Raw genomic sequence first — 9,843 nt, 5'->3', positions numbered from 1 at the left:
TTCCAGATGTCTTCAGTTCAGATTACAGACCCCTTCTCCCCTCTCCAGAAACCCCAACCCATCTGGACCCTTCCCTCTGGCCTCTGATTATCTATAAAACTATTCATTTATAACTGCTGATGCAATGTTGACTGGCTTGATATTTTAAGTTCTTTCACTTGCTCTGAACTACTCAGTTTTGAACTTGTAGTACTTTGTTTACTAGAAACAATTCTTACATCAGGTGCATTTAAGAACCTCTTAAATAAGTACATTGATGACAGAGAAGTAGAAAGCTATGTTGGAGCAAAGGTTTAGATTGATCTTAGAGTTGGTTAAAAGAATGGCACAACATCATGGATTGAATTACCTGTACAGCACTGTAACGTTCTCTGTTCCATGTTCTTATATTGACACTATACTCATCTCAAAAGATGGTACCATTATGGTCTAGCAAACTGATGTTTATCTACAGAAGTTAAGCATCGTCTCTCAGCTTCCTCCTGTACCACCCTCTGGAGTGCAACTGAGTCCTAATCCCTAATTCAATGTGTCCAACAATGCCCATCCACCCTCCTTTCTTCAGTGTATCTCTGATATGTACATATTTAAGCTCAGCTTTCCCATCTACTGAGTATCTGACACTGACCAACAAACATGCTGGAGGAATTCAGCAGATCCAGTGGCATCTGTGGATGCAAAGTCGAACATTCAGGGGGAGACCCCTTCACCATCTTGCTTCATTTTTAGTATCTGCAGTCTCTGTCTTTTCTTTCTCTCTCTGTGACATTTCTCAGACACGCATTCACTGCCTCCTTCTGTACCAGGTTTCTTACAGCCCTCGCCCTCCTCAGCTGTGAGAGAAACATCAGAAAGATTTCACTAGCTCTGCCCACTTCATGATTCACAGATAACAGATACGTCCTCTTCTCATTGCTATCATCAAGGAGGAGGTACAGGAGCCCAAAGACACACACTCAACATTTCAAGAAAAACTTTGTGGTGAGGAAGGCAAATGCAATGTTAGCATTCATTTCAAAAGGTCCAGAATACAAGAGCAGGCACGTGATGCTGAGACTTTATAAGGAACTGGTCTGGCCTCACCTTGAGTATTGTGAAAAGTTTTGGGCTCCTCATCTATGAAAGGATATGCTGGCATTGGAGAGGGTTCAGAGGAGGTTCACAAGGATGATTTCAAGAATGAAAGGGTTATCATAATGAGGAACATTTGATTACTCTGGGTCTGTACTCACTGGAACTTAGAAGGATAAGGAGTGATATCATTGAAATCTTTCGAATACTGAAAGGCCTAGACAGTGTAGATGTGGAAAAGATGTTTCCCATGGTGGGAGAGACTAGGACAAGAGGGCACAGCCTCAAAATAGAGGGGCAATCATTTAAGACAGAGATACTGTGAAATTTCTTTGGACAGAGGGTGGTGAATTTGTGGAATGTATTACCACAGGCAGCTGTGGAGGGCAGTTTCTTGGGTTTATTTAAGGCAGAGCTTGATAGGTTCTTGATTACACACAATATCAAAGGTTGCAGGAAGAAGGCCAGGGAATGGGGGTGAGGAGGGGGAAAAAAAATCAGTCATGATTGAATGGAGGAGCAGACTTGACAGGCCAAATGGCCTAATTCTACTCATAAGTCTTATGGTCTTACAGTCTAACTTCATCTTTGCTATTGGAATTCTGCAAGGACAATGATCCATGAACATTACTTTTCACTCTCTTTTTCCCCCACTATTTATTTATTTATTTATTTATTTATTTAATGTAATGTGCACACACATACAGTAATTTATAGTTTTTATTCTTATGTATAACAATATACTGCTGCCACAAAACAACAAATGTGATAACATATGCCAGTGATATTAACCCAGATTTTGATATTAGGGAAAGGGATAGAGTATGGAGTTGGGAGAGGATCTGAGCTGTTGATTGAGGTTGAAGCACAGGGCTAAGGCTGCTGTTGCGAGTTTTCACTCAGGAAGGAAGAGGGCTAGAAATGGCAGGAAGCAATGAAGAAAACAGTGGTAGTGAACGCGAGCTGTATTAGGTGACAGGAATATATGGAGGAAGACGAATAGCAGGTTTCTGGAAACAGAAAAATAAGCGACTGATTGAAGGATATAGTGGCTTATCTTCTAGTGATGAAAGCAGTAGACAGGATTTAAATAATAGAAGGAAGGAAGGAAGGGTTTAAAATTTTGCTGAGTTTTGAATGTGGACCTGTTTCAGCTATCAATCCAATTAGACTAACTGATTTGGAAAAATGCAATTGTGGGTGCAAAACCTTTAAGAGAGGAGACACTCCTAGATTTTTGTAAAGATAGTAAGCAGCGTGAGAAAGCTTTGGGGGTTAAAGCTGTGGGAGGAAGGAAAGTAACACAAGGAATTATATTGAATGACATTGGCTTTGGGGAGTAATCTCTGGAGTGTCTCTAGATGTGTATCCATGGACCAAGTTAAAAACAATTTCATCAGGGGAAAGGTTTTGGATGCTAAACATTTAAATGGATTTTGTGGTGGAGTTGGAATATATAGCTTATGAAACAGATAGTTGATTAAATTTAATGGAAAAAGTTGTCGGATAGAGTTAATTCAGGTAATATGAGGTACATGGTGCTGCCCCCTCTGAGATATTTTCAATGCCATAAGTTTGGTCATGTAGCAGATGTTTGTAGTGGTAAAATGTGGTGTGGTAAATCTGGTGGAGAACATGATCAGGGCAATTGTGGAGAATGCGTTAGGCAAAATAGTAGTACAGTAACTGTGGAGGTGAACGTAGCTCTGCATATGCAGGGTGCCCTGTATAAAAGAAAGCTGCAGAATTGCTGCAAGTTCCAGTGGTTTCCTGAAAGGAAAATCCTGCCTGACAAACCTACTGCAAATTTTTGAGGAAATTACAAGGCAGGTAGGCAAAGGAGATGCAGTAGATGTGGTGTACTTGGATTTTCAGAAGACCTTTGACAAGGTGCTGCAGTTGAGGCTGTTTAGAGCCCATGGAATTACAGGGGAGTTACTAGCATGGGTGGAGCATTGGCTGGTCGGCAGAAAACAGAGAGTGGGAATAAAGGGATCCTATTCTGGCTGGCTGCCAGTTACCAGTGGAGTTCCACAGGAGTTGGTGTTGGAGCCGCTGATTTACGATGTATATTAATGATTTGGACTATGGGATTAATGGATTTGTGGCTAAATTTGCAGATGATACAAAGATAGGTGGAGGAACGGTGCTGTTGAGGAAACAGAGCGCTTGCAGAGAGACTTAGATAGTTTAGGGGAATGGGCAAAGAAGTGGCAAATGAAATACAATGTTGGAAAATGTAAGTGTAACTCTCGCTTCGGCTAGCAGCTTAATATAGGGGGTGATAGCTCCCGGCCCAGCCAAACTTAAGAAATCTCATTTGGGTGGATGCGGGGCGGTGTCACCTGTTACAAATTAGTACCCTGAAATAACAAACAGTACACAATATGTGATTAAATTATTAAGCTTTATAGTTCTTACTTTCACTATACGGTTAGTAAAGAAACATAAAAAAAGAAAAAAAGGGCCCAATCTTATTAAACAGTCTGTTGCACAATGTTGGAGCTCACTGATAAGTTGATCATCCACCATCCACCTCCTCCAATCGTCGCTGCCCTTCTGACCCTCGTTCCAAGTCCACCCCATCCAGCGGTCTATCAACTCTCTCTACATGCATCTTCTCTCCTCATCTCTCCCCGGCATGAGACCATGAAAATCTCTCTTCCAGCTCACAAGAAAGAACAACGGCATTCCAAACCCTGTTATCTCTAGTCATAACCCAAACATTGCTGCTACAAAGAAGCCATTACATTACCAGTGAAAACTTACAGCATGTTACACAGCAGTGAAACCTTACAGTAGTGGTCGCCAGCATTTTTAAGCCCAAGATCCCCTACCTCAGCCTTAGTGAAAGGCAAAATTGACCTACTAAATCATTCAGAGAAATAACAGCTCAGATTGTACTTTCAACTTGAGGCCTTTTATTCCGGCTAATTGTATTTGAATTACATAAAATGCTTTTGTCAAACTTTCAAATTAATTCAACCAAGAAAACACTGTAACTAGCATATCAAACAGGCCATAGCTGTCTTTCTTGAAGAATATTACAATACTTCATACCTTTAATTCTAAGTTTCATTATTTAATTTTATTTCAACACGAAAAATAAATGAATGAAAATTGACTGTTACATTCAGTGTGATGACTGGGGCTGAATACTTTTTGCTAGTTCCCTGAAATTTGGCTCATAACTACAGCCAGCCAGTCTGAGGCAGTCTGTGAGGTGTCTGTCAGTAAGACATCTCCTGTACTTAGATTTAATAATTTTCATTTGTGAAAAAGCAATTTCACACAGATAAGTTGACCCGAAGTAGGCACTGACCTTTAGTGCAGATGTGGTGAGATGAGGAAGCTTCTCCCTGCTGACAAGCCCCCAAAAGTCACCGTCCCTTGATCTTGCTTTAAGTTTGATGTCATTTTGCAAATCAATTATTTCCATTTCAATATCACTTGGCACACCAAATACTTGCTGGAATTTGGCTGCTATCTGTTCTATATCGATCGGCAGAAATGGGTTTGAAATAAATGCAGCAATATCCTTCATGACGTTTAACTCCCCTAAACGCCGATCAACTCTATTGTCAGTTTGTCTAGGTAAGCACAGTACTGTTCAGGGCAAAAAGCATTTTTTTTCCTTGACAGCCTGTAACATTTTCTCCAAGTTCGGGAAGTGTGTCAGCCTCACCGTTCATTAAATTTGAAATCCAAATACCGAACTTGGCCTTAAATGCATTTACTGCGCTTATTGTGTGGGGCAGGTGTCGGTCTTTTCCCATGAGCTCATTGTTAAGTGCGATTAATTTAGCCGTTAGGTCTGTCAGAAACCCTAAATCCAGTAGCCAAACATCGTCAGACAGTTCCTCGAGCTCCTTGTTTCCTGTCGACAGAAAAGTCTTTATCTCAGGCAGCAAGTCAACAAATCGTTGCAGCACTTTGCCGCAACTCAACCACCAAACATCAGTATGGAGAAGTATGTCTTCGTAAGTGGCATTGAGCTCATCCAATTGTAACACTTACCCAACAGGCTGGTATATGTCTAGCGGAAAAGGAGATCCAGCCACTCACCAACCCCACCTACCGTACACGCAGGTGCTGAGAGAATCAAGTTTATGCCGCGCGTACACACACAATATCAAACTCACACCAGATACTGTTACAGAATACACTTTAAAGATTTTACTAAAACTAAAAGAGTACTATGCAATACAATATATATGAAGGAAAAGAAAATAAAGTAAAAGGCGCCAACTTATCAAAGTTCAGTCAGTTTAGTGCACATCGTTGGAGCTCAGCCATCGAACCATTCGACCCCTCGTCACTTTCCTCCGACCTCCACGTCCTTGCACCTGGGACCACCCTGGTGGTCCACCGAGCAGTGCAGTGCACGTCCACCATCCTCGGCGTCTCCTTCCCGCCTCCCTTGAAAAGACTGCAAAACCCCCAAGCTCCCAGCCTCACAAGACAAAATAACATTCCCCATTGGTTAAAAAATGAATACAATCCCCATATCAGCAAGTCCAAAGCTAAACAACTGAAAGAGAAAACACTTATCAAACATAAAAGCATTCCTACTCTAGCAAACCAAAGAAGCCATTTTGATTTACACAGTACATTGTACATTCTCCCCCCACCAGCAAATGTCATGCCCTCATGACATTACCAAAGTTCCCCAAGGCTTCTTGCAACACACAAAACCCAACCCAGGTGCAGAAAGCAGCGACATAACTACCCAGAGCAGTAGAAATCACACTCGGTTCTCCTGGCACCACATATGTCAACCGCTCTGGGGGGTGCCTACTCCTCTGAGATCTCCGTACCCCTTCTGCCAACCCTTCCGCCTCACTGGGCTCCCTCTTCACCTGCGAACCCTCTGCCTCGGCCACCCCAGGTCTACCTGTCAGATCCTCACTCCCTCCCTCACGGGGCTCCCCCCTCACCTCAGAACCCTCTGGCTCATGTTTGGGTTCCACCCTCTCTCCCCCCAACGCTGGCTGCCTCTCCATCTGACCATCAACACCTTCCCTCCTCTCGCCCAACTCAGTAGGGGAAGGGCCAGGAGCCTCCTCTTCTGGTACTGAAACGCCAGCGAATGGGAGCAGGGGCCACTCATCTGAGTCATTATCTTCCGAATCGGTATCCATTCCCAGGTTAGGGACCCGTCTCGGCTCTTCAGCAGCAGGCTCTTCCCTCGCTCCACGCCCTCGCAGAGTCCTTGTACTAGGCGCAACCTCCCACTCTGGCTCCTTGTCCACCCGCACCGCTTGACCCGGGGGGCAGCAGGTGATTCTGATGGAGTACTTTGATAGGCCCATTCCCATCCTCAGGTTTCACCCGGTAAACTGGTAGATTCGGCATCTGGCTCTCTATTACATAGGGGCTGGCCGCCCATCGATCTGCCAACTTGTGCTTACCAGGGAGTCCCAAATTCCGTAAAAGGACCCGGTCGCCCGGCAATAATTGGGCAAACTTCACCTTTTGATCATATCTCATCTTATTCCTCTGATTTTTTTTGGTAGCCGCCGCCTCAGCCAACTCGTACGCCCTCTGTAACTCCCTCTACATATCGGACACATACTTTAGATAGGGCTTCCCGGGTAATTCACCCACTTCAGCCCCAAAACACAAGCCAATGGGCAATCTCACTTCCCACCCGAACATCAGATAATAGGGCGAGTACCCTGTAGCATCATTGCGAGTACAATTGTAACAGTGAACCAATTGTCCAATATGACGACTCCACTTATTTTTCTGCCCAATCTCCAGCGTCCCGAGCATATCCAACAGGGTCCTGTTGTACCTCTCTGGCTGCGGATCTCCCTGTGGGTGATACGGGGTAGTACTAGATTTCTCAACCCCAAGCATAGTCAGTAACTCATGGATAAGGCAGCTCTCAAAGTCCCGCCCCTGATCACTACGGATTCGCCTGGGAAGGCCATAATGAACAAAATACTTCTCCCATAACACCTTCGCCACTGTCGTCGCCTTCTGATCCTTAGTGGGAAATGCCTGAACATAGTGAGTGTAATGATCGGTGATGACGAAGACATTCGCAGTGTTGCTGGTGTCAGGCTCAATCGACAGAAAATCCATACGTACCAGGTCCAGAGGTCCCGCACTCTGCAAGTGCGACAGTGGAGCCGCCGACGCCGGCAGGGTCTTCCTCCGGATGCAACGACTGCATCCCCTACAGTATTCTTCAACCTCCCCCCTCATCCGGGGCCAGTAGAACCGGTCTTTGAGTAATCCATAGGTCTTTTCCACCCCTAAGTTGATCAGGGACAGTTCGCCGATTCAGAGTCCTGTAGTCAACACACATGCGCACCCTCCCATTCTTCTTCCATGCCACCACTATTGGGGACGCATAGGGACTTCGGGACTCAGCTATGATTCCGGCTTCCTTCAACTTGCACAAGTGCTGCCACATATCCTCAACATCTGCTGGGGCCAGCCGCCGGGATCTCTCTCGGAACGGGATGTCCTCCGTCACCCGGATGGCATGGCGAGTGCTTTTGGAGCAACCAACATCAAACTCGCCCCAAGAAAAAACAGCTTCCATCTTCAGCATCTTCTCCACTAGCCTGCGTTTCCACTCCGGCGACACTGGAGAATCCCCGAAGTTAAAGGCTTCAGCGGTCAGCTCCTTTCGATGCTCCAACGCCTTCCTGTTAGGGGTCCTCACTGGTGTGCTAGACATTACCGTCACCGGGAACAGATGTGCTAGCGGCATTCCCCTCTTAACGGTGATTTCTCTTGCCGTAGTGTTCCTGACACTTACGGCTATACGCCCCGCATGTACCACCCCTGGTCTCTGCACTTCGGGCCTCACCAGCTCCACCGCCGGAAATCGTGTCTCCCCTTCAAGATCGTCTACTAACAGGGCTTCGCCCGTCGGCACTCCAGGGAATCTGGGGGTCCCCATCACGAGTGCTATCTCCCCTGGTCGAATCACCTTGGGCCTCGCCTGTGTACACCACACTGTCCCTCGTTTACACTCTGGGTCCAGCCCTTGGGGGGCAACCCCTTCTTCGAATACCGCTCGAAACACTGGATGCACCGAGAGGGTCTCCAGAAAGTCTTCCCCCACTTTCTCCTTACAAGCTCCCAGGAGCCGTCGCACAACGGGGGAGTTAGTCTCCACCAGGAGGGCAGCACCACTGGTTTCCACCGGGTCCGGACACACCAACACCAACGTCTTAGTAGCTTCGGACACGCCCACATCGCCATCCGGGATCTCCAGTCTCACTGATAGGTACCCATCGTACGGGTAGTCATCCTCGCTCACACCCCAAATCTGCAGGGCGTCAAATGGGGTTACGGGCAAATGCTTTAGATATTTGTTGTAGAAAGACCGGTACAATAAGGTCACCTGCAATCCCGTATCAAGAACGACTTTTGCGTAAACTCCCTCTATCTGTAGACACACACTGGCACGGGGTCCTATCAGCCCATCCGGAATAGAGGCGTGGGCACCCGGTGGTCCCCTGGCTGATCTCTGGCAATGTGTTCCTCCAGAGGCTCCAGTCCGTTCCCTCACTGAGCCTCTCCTAAGTTTCCCAACACCTCTCCCTTCTTAGTCGCCCAGGGGCTTGCCCTCCGCGGGACTCCTTGTCTCTCACAATCCCACCGCAAATATCCCTCCTCTCCACAGCAATAGCACACCCTTGGCTGCCCACAGTCCCGCCTGAAATGCCCCTCTTTCCGACAGTTAAAGCACATGCTGCCCGCCGCCCTTCCTCTCCCAGGACGGCCCCTGCTCCCAACCCACTGCACGGGCCGCCCCCGGGAGTGAGTACCTTCCCTATTCTTCCCCTCCAGAGGGGGGTCCCTACTCCCCTGGGGGTTTTCAGTCCTCCACCCAGCCATCACTTCCTGTATTGCTGAGGATCGCTCCCGGTGGCCCGAGTCCCTTTTCCATCCCAATGCTCTCTCTTCCTCCTGCACCTCTCTGATCAGTTGCCCGAAGGATGGAGGGGGGCCCTTCCTATAAGCCTGCCGGATAGTCCACACCACCTTGTCCTCCTCCAGAGAGCCACTGAATATCTGACTCATCCTCATGCTAGCCACGTCAGGCGCCTTCACTACCCCCCTGGCGCCGCAACCCCGTAAGCATCCCCTCCATCCGAAATATGTACTCGGAGAGCTTTTCCCCTCTCCATTGTCTCAGGCGTTGGAACTCTGCTAAAAGCAGCCAGGGTTCCCCTGACAACCCAAACGCTCCCTCCAAAACTTATATGCATTCCTCCACTGAAACCCCAGGTTCTTCAGCTTTCAACTCCCGGCCTGTTTTGGTTGCCAAACCCCTCAAACTTCCCACCAATCGCCGCCTCTTCTGCTCCTCCGAGCCTGGCCACTCCTCTAACATCAAAGACGTATGCTCGATCCAGGTCTCATAGTCCACCTCCCCATCCGGGTTAGGCTTGGCTCCGGAGAACACCCCCAGCTTCAGCCGTGGCCTCTCGGCCACTCACACCAGGGAGTTAAGTGCGGCTGCCAGCTCCGAGGCTTCCACCCTACCGGGGGCGGGTGGGGGGGGGGCCTAATCACGCCTTCCCCCTCCGACCCCCCTTTACTAGTGACGGGCACCTCTCTGGGGGCCACCTCTAGCTCTAGCTCCTCCTCTGGTGTCTCATCATCCTCATCCTCGGAGAGGGTGTGGAGCCCCCACGGCCCCGCCTCCCTCGGAACACTGACCGTCGCCGGCAGTTCCAACGTCCTGACGTCAGCACTCGTACGAACCAACACCCAACTAGACTCTACCTCTTTACCACACCG

This window comes from Hemitrygon akajei, chromosome 4 (genome assembly GCF_048418815.1).
Source record: "Hemitrygon akajei chromosome 4, sHemAka1.3, whole genome shotgun sequence".
Classification (NCBI taxonomy): domain Eukaryota; kingdom Metazoa; phylum Chordata; class Chondrichthyes; order Myliobatiformes; family Dasyatidae; genus Hemitrygon; species Hemitrygon akajei.
This window is presented reverse-complemented; position numbering follows the sequence as displayed.